General features: G+C 51.7%; 1 long non-coding RNA gene across 1 annotated transcript; it reads left to right on the top strand.

Annotated features, from left to right (window-relative positions):
• Positions 1–3,619: 3,619 nt before the first annotated feature.
• LOC107118698 lies at positions 3,620–10,031 on the top strand. The gene is made up of 3 exons (XR_001482774.1): positions 3,620–3,744; positions 7,590–7,645; positions 9,917–10,031. It is a non-coding gene; the product is annotated as an uncharacterized LOC107118698 (long non-coding RNA).
• Positions 10,032–10,328: the final 297 nt, after the last annotated feature.

Raw genomic sequence — 10,328 nt, forward strand, 5'->3', positions numbered from 1 at the left:
ATAATAATAATAATAATAATAATAATACCTTTCGATTTATTGATCGCTCAGTCCTGCAGGGCTGCTGGCTCTGAGCGATTTACAGTTACACAGGTTTTCACAAGTGCGTAACAATGATGGGGGTAAGGGAGGACAACATATAATTCTTTAAATCGCACACATTTGCAGCCGACGGGGCTTTTGTTCAGCTGAAGGCTTCAGTCGTGTTCCGGGCGGCATTTATTTCGGCTTGGCTTGATGATGTTAGTTCTTCCTGGGCTGGCTTTGAGTCGTAGCGCCGCACTGCCACCGCCTGGCCGGATTGGCCCGTTACAGGCTTCTTGATGCCGAAGAGGTCTTTTTTCCAGGCTTCCAAGCTTCACAGCTGGACGTTCCATTTGCCGGCTAACACCTCCCCTACGGGGGTTTAGTGTGCCCACCCTCTCTAAGGAGTGGTACCCATTTTATCTACTCGCCGAAGCTTTCGAACCACTGGGTGGACGGCGAGCTGGAGACAAGGCTGGTAGCTCACACCAGCGCGGGCTAGAACTGACAGCAACTCTGTTCAGTTCAGATGTTAACCAGAGGATAAATCCTCTGTGCCACCGCTCCCCTTTACATAAACATTTACTTTTGAAGCGGAGAGTTTGGTGGACTAGGGGGGGGGGGCACAGGACAGTCTGAGGGACAAATTGATTCCCAGCTGGGAGGATTGAGTGTGATCAACTTGGTGAGTCTCAAAAGTCGTTTCAAGTCTCCCCCACCCCCTAAAGGTCCCCACTGAGCAGAGGCAATTCTGAGCTTCCGGGGTCTCTTCCCGAGTTAGACGAGGGTGCTGGAGCAGAGTTGTCAGAGCTGGGGTGGGAAATACCTGAGATTTTGGAGGTGGAACCTGGGGAAGGTGGGATTTGGGGAGGGGAGGGGAGGGGAGGGGCCTCAGGAGGGAGGGTGTAATGACGCAGAGTCCACCCTTCAGAGCAGCCATTTTCTCCAAGGGAGCTCATCTCTGTCAGCTGGAGGCCAGTTGTAATAGTGGGAGGTCTCCAGGTGCCACCTGGAGGGCTGGCAACCCTGCACCAGAGGCTCCTGGCATTAACTCTGTATTTACAGTAAGTCAGGCAAGGCAACGACCCTTGTCCTGTCGGAAAATCAGTCCAGCCTCCTGCTTTTGAGACATTCTCCTGCAGACCACCTCAAGAAGACTTCAAAATTGCTCTCTATCTCCTTCTTCTTCTTCTTCTCCTCCTCCTCCTCCTCACACGACCAGTTGCTGTGGAGGGTCAGAGAACAGGACACAGAGATCTGGATCTCAGAGGCTTCCTGCCTCGGGCTGTGGAGGTTCTAGAGATGCCAGCCTCCAGGTGGGACCTGGGGATCCCCTGGGAATTACCACTCATCTCCACACTACAGAGATCAGTTCCCCTGGAGAAAACGGACACTCTGTGTGCCCCACTGAGGTCTTTGCCCTCCCCAGGTTCCACCCCCAAATCTCCAGGACTTTCCCAACCTGGATCTGGCAACCCATAAGCAACGCTCCCTCTCAGAGGTGGAGTCTTGTGAGCAAAAATTCTACTTTGTGAGCTGCTGGCATTCAAGTTGTGAGCGAGCGATTTGGCTGCTGCATCAATTAGTTTGCTCTGGAGCCCCATCCTTCCTGAGCTAAGACAAAAACGTGTGAGCCAGAGGCTAAAAAACTGTGAGCTAGCTCACACTAACTCAGCTTAGAGGGAACACTACCCATAAGTCACCCTCTGGCTGGTGGCCACTGATGGACCTCTCCTCCGTGAATCTCTCTAGGCCCCTTTTAAAGTCATCTATGTTCGTGGCCCCTGCAGAACATTACTCATTGAGAAGACAAGTATTTAAGAACATAAGAGACGCCAGTGTTGGATCAGGCCAAAGGCCCATCCAGTCCAACACTCTGTGTCTCACAGTGGCCAGAAATACCAGGTGCCATCAGGAGGTCCACCAGTGGTGCCAGGACATTAGAAGCCCTCCCACTGTTGACCCCCCCCTCCCCAAGCACCAAATTTCCATTTGTCTTTCCGGAACCCACAATTCTGTGTCCTCAAGTTTTAGCACTGCCAGAAAAAGCTCTCTTTCCCCGCTCTCTCCACCCCAGGCATAATTGGATAGACCTGTGTCGTGTCCCCCCTTGGTCATCTCTTTCTCTAAACTGAAAAGTCCTGGACTCCTTGGACTTGTGCTCCAGCACTTCAGTTGTCTTGGTTGCCGCCTTCTGCACTCCCGGCCCTCCACTCTGTCTTTTAAGGGCTCAGGAGACTTCAGCTTAGAGCTCCCAGGTCCCCAGTGGCCACCGGCGGGGGGTGGGGGTCAATGTTCCCTCTAAGCTGTAGAGTCTTGTGAACAAAAATTCTACTTTGTGAGCTACTGGCATTAAAGTTGTGAGCAAGTGATCTGGCTACTGCATAAATTAGTTGGCTCTGGGGCCATCCTTCCTGAGCTAAGACAAAAATGTGTGATCCAGAGGCTAAGAAACTGTGAGCTGGCTCACACTAACTCAGCTTAGAGGGAACACTGGTGGGGGTGAGGGTTACCAGGTCCAGGCTGGGATCTCCTGGAGATTTGGGGTGGAGCCTGTGGAGGACAAGGGGGACCTCGTCAGTGGGGGACAGTGCCATTGTCGCGATACGCCTCTGCCTCCTCCTCCTCCCCCTCCCCGCCTGACGCTGTCATCCCGGGTACCCCTCGGGTCACCCCCCCTTGGCCCTTAACTGCGAGGAGCCCCACAGGTCTCAGGTCAAAGGTGGGCAGGGGAGGAGGTTACATCACCACCTTCCACCTGCCAGGACAGCCGTAGAGCCCACCCTCCAAAGCATCCGTTTTTCTCCAGGGGAACTGACCTCTGTAGTCTGGAGAGGAGCAGTAATTCTGGGGGGTCCCCAGGCCCCACCTGGAGGCTGGCATCCCTACTTCAGCTGGAGGAGGGGGGGGGGTTCCACTTGGCATCTATTTGAGTGTGCTCTTATAGGCAGGGCTCTTTTTGTAGAAAAAGCCCAGCAGGAACTCAGTAGCATAACAGGCCACACTCAACGGCCGAAACATATTAGCATATTAGGCCACACCCTGCCACCACAGCTCATTCGCATATTAGGCCGCACCCACGTGTTGCCAAGAGTGTGGTCATCCAGCCACACCCACCTTTTGCTTGTTATTCTGTTTACCTTGTTTGTCGACAAAACCCAGGGCCTTTTTTTGTAGCAGGAACTGCATTGCATGTTAGGCCACACACCCCTTATGTAGCCAGTCCTGATGAGTTCCTGCTGTTGGGTGTGGCCTGTTATGCTAATGAGTTCCTGCTGGGTGTGGCCAACTCGGGAGCCAGCCGGAACTCCGTTCCTGTGCGTTCCTGCCCAAAAATAGCCCTGCTTATAGGGTAATAATTGTGGCAAGTCTCTCATTATGCTGTTGAGTCATTGGGTGAGAGTGGGAGCCAAGGGCTTCTCCCAGCCCTTGAAAGCATCGGGCCGAGCGCCTCCCAGTCTGAGCTCATCCGGCGGCAGCGGCGGCAGCACCTCGGGCAGCATCACACGACCGACCGTCGTCGCAGAAGAGCCAGCCGAGGCTGCCTCCTCTCTGTGCCCCTGTGACGTTCCCAGCCTGCTTGAGACTCACTCGGCCTGTCTTGTTTTCGGTTCCCCTCAGAGCCCGGCCTGTGGTGGTCATCGAGGCCCAAGTGCTGGTGCCAGAAGCGCTGAACCCCGAGGAGAAAAGCTGCACGGTGTCGAAAGTGGAAGTCAGCTGGTGAGCTGGGAGGGGGGGGACAAGCTTTACGGAGCCCGAGGGCGAATAATCAGTCCAGGGTCCCCTGCCAAGTTCCCCTCCAGTTCTTTGTTCAAAATTAGCTCCGCGTATCTGGAAAACGAATGACGCTTTGCTTTGCTTTCAGGGTGGTTGAGGGGAGAGCGTTCTCTTCTCATTGCCTTGGGCTGAGGCTGGAATCTTTGTGGGTAGATTGAGGCGGGGGCAGCCGTGTTGGTCGGAAGCGGCAGAACAAAGTTTTTAGTCCGGGTGCCCCTTGAAGACCGACAAAGTTTAATTCTGGGCATAAGTCCTTTCTTGGTCCTAAAGGGGCCACTGGACTCCAAACTTTGCTCTGTAACTGTGTTTTAGAATCGTTTTAGCAATTGGGTTACTTACAGGTTGGGCAGGCATAATCTGTCCCAGAAGCAACTTGCAGAAAGATACCAGTTTATCTTTCTGAGAAATGGGCTTGCTGCACGCCGCCCGCTCGCCGTGCCGTGCCGACCGGAAGTCCTATCTAGTTTACCCAAGGATGTGTTCGACATCCACTCTACTCATAAAAATGGTAAAGGTAAAGGTCTCCCTTGCTCGAAAGCCAGTCAGATCCGACTCTAGGGTTGCAGTGCTCATCTCCGTTTCCAAGCCGAAGAGCCAGCGCTGTCCGAAGATGTTTCCGTGGTCATGTAGCCGGCCTGACTTAACACCAAGGCGCACGGAATGCTGTTACTCTACTCATAGTCAACTCTAAACCATTTATCTAGTATGTCTTGAAGTCCCCTCTGCCATGGTATGCTGCTGAAAACCGTGCAAGGGGCCGTTGCTTTCCTTGACCTATCCTGTGCCCTGCAGCTGTTCCTCTTGCTGATTGGGGGGGGGGAGAAGGAAGGTGGCCTTTAATCCCAGGAGAATACAGTTGGTTTGGACACCTGGCTTCCTGGCCACCCACCCACCCACATGCATGCGTAGGATTTTTAAACTTGATTTTTAGAAATGATCTGACGCTGACACGAGTAGACCTGGTTCTCTGGCCGAGCCACTGCTTGGGGTGGCACCAATGTGGAGTGCCCTGCTGGGGGTTGGCTGCTTCCCAGTCATCAATAGCAGCAGGCCAGAGGTTTGGCTTGGGCCCAGATGGCGGTGGTATGGCTGAGGTGGGGAAGGCTATTCCTTGCTGGGGCAACCAAGTACCTTGACCTCCATCCCTGCATGTCAGGTTCAAAGGTAGAGCCACCTGGCTCCTCTCTGAGCATGATGCCCGCAAACATGCTACATTTAAAGAATGCAACTGGAACTCTCAGATAAGGAGAAGGGGCAGACCTGGGGTCGTGGGGAAGGAGGCAGCAGGACCAGAGGTCATTTCCTGCCGGAGCGCCCCGGAGCGGTGCTCCGGCAGTAAGGAGCCCAGGCCCCCTCCCACGGAGAGACTCGGGGGGGATTTAAATGCCTGGGTTCCCTGCCCAATCTTCTCCAGGTGCCCCATGGCTGCGGGGCACCTGGAGAAGATCGGGCAGGGAACCTAGACATGCCTGCCTTTCCCTCTGAGCCTCTCTGCTTTTGTGGAGAGACTCAGGGAAGGGGGGGAGGATTTAAACTCATTTGCGTATGCCTTAACTCATTTTAAACATGCCTGCCCTTTGTCAGGGGGTGTGGCATATGCAAATGAGTTATGCAAATGAGCTCCTGCACCTCTTTTTCTAGGAAATGACCCCTGAGCAGGACAGGGAAGGAACTGGGACTAGTCTGCACTAAGAGGCAGGAAGGGACAAAGAAGTCACTGGACAATGTGGAGAGTCTGGTTACCGCTCTGAATGCGCCCCCCCCCAGCAAAAGCAGAGGCTCCGTCTAGTGGGCGATAAGTGATCAACAACTATTCACTGCTCAAGATCAATGTATCATAGAGCTTTTATGGGACGAAAGGAAAAAGCATAGGCCGGGTCCGTATCTGCAGGTTTCATCTTTCTAAAAATCTTTCTCAAAAACAGGGATCATTTCCTGCTGGAGCGCCCCGGAGCGGTGCTCCGGCAGTAAGGAGCCCAGGCCCCCACCCACGGAGAGACTCGGGGGGGGGATTTAAATGCTTGGGTTCCTTGCCCGATCTTCTCCAGGTGCCCCATGGCTGCGGGGCACCTGGAAAAGATCAGACAGGGAACCTAGAAATGCCTGCCTTTCCCTCTGAGCCTCTCTGCTTTTGTGGAGAGACTCAGGGAAGGGGGGGAGGATTTAAACTCATTTGCGTATGCCTTAACTCATTTTAAACATGCCTGTCCTTTGTCAGGGGGTGTGGCATATGCAAATGAGTTGTGCAAATGAGCTCCTGCACCTCTTTTTCTAGGAAATGACCCCTGAGCAGGACAGGGAAGGAACTGGGACAAGTCTGCACTAAGAGGCAGGAAGGGACAAAGAAGTCGCTGGACAACGTGGAGAGTCTGGTTGCCGCTCTGAATGCGCACCCCCCCCCCATGAAGCCAGCCCCCGCTCTCTTTTCCCAAAGCTCCTTTAGGGCCACTGCTGTAATGCAAAATGATAATGTGTGAATGCAACCAATGAGTGCTTGCAAACTTGTGTCTCATACAAGTACACCACTGGGGAGCCACCTTGTATAGAAAAATTGCTTTCTGCTTCTATATCCACATGGCTTCTCCTGTGATGTCTTTTGATACCATGCTCTCTTTTTCCTGTTGCAGGCCAAACGGTCCAGGGCAGACCAAATGGCCTGAACTACCTCAATAGCCATGCCATATAACCACACATTCTTTCACACCTCTAAGTGGAAGAGCCAGACTTGATGGCTCCTGGCTCTAGCCCACATGCAACAAGTCACGTAGGCAATGGAGAAGCTGGAGTTTGGGTCATGTGACTGCAGGCGTGGTCTCCAAACTTCTAGCCTATCCTCACATGCAGCTATGACAACCAACAATTGGGCACATCCCCTGTCCGCTCGTGATTGGCTGATGGCCACGGCTGATCATGAATGGAATTGGCATATAATTGATTGATTCCTATGAGAGGGAGCGCTCTGCTCTCAGCTCTTCCTTCTTGTCATTGCCTGTTTTATTGCACCTGGAAATGCTGTCTCTTGGAAGACAAAGAGCTGCTTTGTGAACTGGAGCACATGGGTGCAAGGATGGGATTTCTCTTCAAAATCCTTTGGTGTCTAATTGGACTGTATACCTTGGACACTCTTGGAATATGGACACTTCACTGGTAACTATGAATATCTTTAATGTGTAGTTAAGGCGCAGAGCCATAGGTTTTTCTTGTTTTCAGTAATCTCTTATATAGTCTGTTTTGCTATGCTCTGTACTGAATAAAAATTATTCTTATTTCTAATGGGTCTCTGACGTTGTAACTTGTATTCCAAGCCTAGATCTTGTAGCCTGACGCTCCCCACACATGCTACCTTGGTAAGAGTGTGCATCTCTATATTGAGTTGCTAATGTGTTTTGTCCCAGATGCCAACTAAGGGTTTGGAATCTCTCCCTTAGGAAAGGCAGGGACTAGTGAAAGAGGTTCTGGTGGCAAATTGTTCTGAAACCAGAGGGGGTATAGACCATCTCGTGGTTTGTTGTTTAATGTACTGAAAAGTACAGGATTCCCTCCCATTCCTGGACTGGCTTGGGTGGGCAAAGACCTGTACATGGTGGCAGCGGTGTCTCCTGTACATGGCGGTAGCGGTGTCTCCTGTACATGGTAATCCTGTACATGGTGGCCTTAGCGTGGGATCTATGAACTGGAATTCAGTTACACACCTCTTCCTGTCCAAGTGTACATGGACTGAAAAACCGAAGTTCGCTGCCCCAAAATGTGTGAAATGACCCTCATCAGCTTCCTGTTCATCTCCACAGCTTCACCATCCAGATGTGTGTCGGAGTGTCGGGGAAAAGCATACCCCTCAAAATGAGTAAGTGTTTTACTTGTTACTGGGAGAGAGCGAGAGCGAAGCGTGTTACTGTCTAGTGGCTGCTGTATTGGGGTGGTGGGACGAGGTTTACCAATAGTAAGATCCTTTCTGTTAACCAGGACTGGGTAGTTCATAAAGGAAAGGCTTTTCATGGTGCCCGTTTCATGGTGCCCTTTTTGTTGTGGAGATATAAGGGGAAAGGCATACCACAGCAATAAAAGAGCAGAAGTTAAATGGCTCTGCAGGGACCTGTGGCAGGGAAAATGGCAGCAATGTGGGCAGAACCTGGAAATACTTCCTCACCCACATGGCAGCCACCCCGGTTTTGCTGCAATCTTTCCCAAAACATCGCAGCAAAAGTGGGTTTGGGAAAGAATGCAGAAAAGACAGGGAAAACCTGGGATATGCTTGGAAGGACAATGATGCTGAGGGGAACCGGGGTGGGTGGGTGGCATTTCCCAATGGCATCCAAAGAACTAATGATAACTCCACCAGTACAATCAGCACTGCTGTAGTAAATGTGTGTATAATTTTTGGTGTCACCATCATAGGTAACTGGGTAATGTGTTCCCCTCTGTTCCCATGTTCAGAACAGTGTCAGAATGGATCTTTCACTTATTACAATTTGCATTTTTAAATATATGAAAGCATGCACACATCTACCTATCTTTCCACAAAGTCCTTTAAAGTGAAGAAAAATGGCAAGGGGATTTGTTAATCTCGCCCTCGCATCTTGGCATGGAATAATGGGTTTTCCTCCCTCATTTTTCTTCATGTTTTCCTTTAGGTGTGAAATTAACTAGCAGCCCAAAAAAGGGGGGGAAAGCCAGTGTACAATGCAAGAAGCAAAAAAGAAAACACCACTGGCAAAAAATGAACACACAAGCAAATAAGCAAGTATATAATAATCAATTAAGCATAACAGCAAATATAATATCACTCAATTGGCCAAAGTGCAATAATAAAGCATAATAGAAACAGAGTCACAGTCTTTCCATGTATCTACTCCAGCATAGAAGCAATATCAGAGTCGAAATTGGAGTGCAAGTCATCAAATTTTCTGAGCCATAAAAAGCCGATGCGTAATCCGGATGCCTGATGCCGCGTTTCGAATAATTTTCATTCAAGCATGGCTGTAATGGGACCCAGTCTCAAAAGCTGGCATATACTAAGCCAGAATGGTCAGTAAAGGAGGAATAAGGGTCCCCCCTGGGCTCATTTTTTGCCAGTGGTGTTTTCTTTTTTGCTTTGTGAAATTAACTAGGCCAATGGTGACTTAGGCCTGGTCTAACTGATTTCACCAGTTTTCTGACTTGTTTGGGAGAAAGCTGTTGTGATTAGGATAGGAATGAGCAATCTTCTAGCCCAAAGAAGAATGGATTCCTTTCTCTGTTTCTGGGCACCAATTCTGGCGGCCCTGTGCTAAGAGGGAGTTTGCTCCCATTGGTCTACGCCAGGGGGTCCCCAGTCCAGTTTCCAGCATCTCCAGCTAAAAGTGGCAATTGATGGGAAAGACCTCTGCTTAAGAGCCGGGAGCACTGCTGCCAGTTCGAGCAGGACTGACAGTCTGATTCAGTCAGGGGTCGTTTCATAGGGAAAAGAGCTAGGGGAACTCATTAGCATAACTCATTAGCATATGCCACACCCCCTGACATCACCGGAAGTGTGTCATAAGGCCACACACCCCGCCCCCAACGGTCCCGGCCGCTGCCGGCGGCCTTGCAGCTCCACTCCCGAGCCCCATGAGGGGCCCGGCGGTGGACCTGCAAGGCCGGCGGGAGTGCGAGGAAGCCCTACGAAGGCCCTCCCTGGCCCCAGGCAGGCAGGGGTGGGGAGAGGCAGGGAGGAAGCAACTTACCCTCCCTCTTCTTCTGCCTCACCACTTCCTGTGGCAGTGAATTCCAAGTGTTAATCACTCTTTGGGTGAAGAAGTACTTCCTTTTATCCGTTCTAACCCAACCGCTCAGCAATTTCATGGAGTGCCCACGAGTTCTTGTATTGTGAGAAAGGGAGAAAAGTACCTCTTTCTCTACCTGCTCTTTCCCATGCATAATCTTATAAACCTCAGTCATGTCACCCTCAGTCATCGTTTCTCCAAGCTAAAGAGCCCTAAGCGCCTTAACCTTTCCTCATAGGGGAAGTGTTCCAACCCTTTTATCAGTCTGATTCAGTATAAGGCCGCCTTGTGCTGTACATTCACGCGTTGTCTTTGCTAAAAATGCCGAATGAGCCTGAGGTGGGTCTTCGCTGTTCACCCCGTTGCTTTCCTAGGCCTGGAAGCAGAGCTGCAGTTGGACCGCATGAAGCAGAAATTTTGGCGAAGGGTTTTCCTGCAGCAAAACAGCCAGTCGAGCCAGGTGTTCCCCCTGGAACTCTCCAGAAAAGTGTCCCAGACCTGTCGAAACATCACGGCTTACCTGCGGGTACGAAGCTGGGCGGAAGGGGGGGCTGTGCAGGAGCGGGGGGGCGGGAGCGACGGCAGCTGTGCGAAGGTCCCAAGCAGACAAAGGAAGAGTCGCTGAGGGCAGAGCGCCCGGCCCTCCCCCTCTGCCCACAGTGGGGGGATCGGCCGCCCTGTGCTCCAGGGCCTGGAATCCGGCTGCCCACATCACAGGACACGGCTGCTCAGTGGCCTCAGCCACTGGAGGAGGACAGCCAGTGTGGTCTAGCTGTTGGAGAGACC

The sequence above is a fragment of the Gekko japonicus genome, unplaced genomic scaffold, assembly GCF_001447785.1.
Source record: "Gekko japonicus isolate JY-2015 unplaced genomic scaffold, Gekko_japonicus_V1.1 scaffold6017, whole genome shotgun sequence".
Taxonomy (NCBI): domain Eukaryota; kingdom Metazoa; phylum Chordata; class Lepidosauria; order Squamata; family Gekkonidae; genus Gekko; species Gekko japonicus.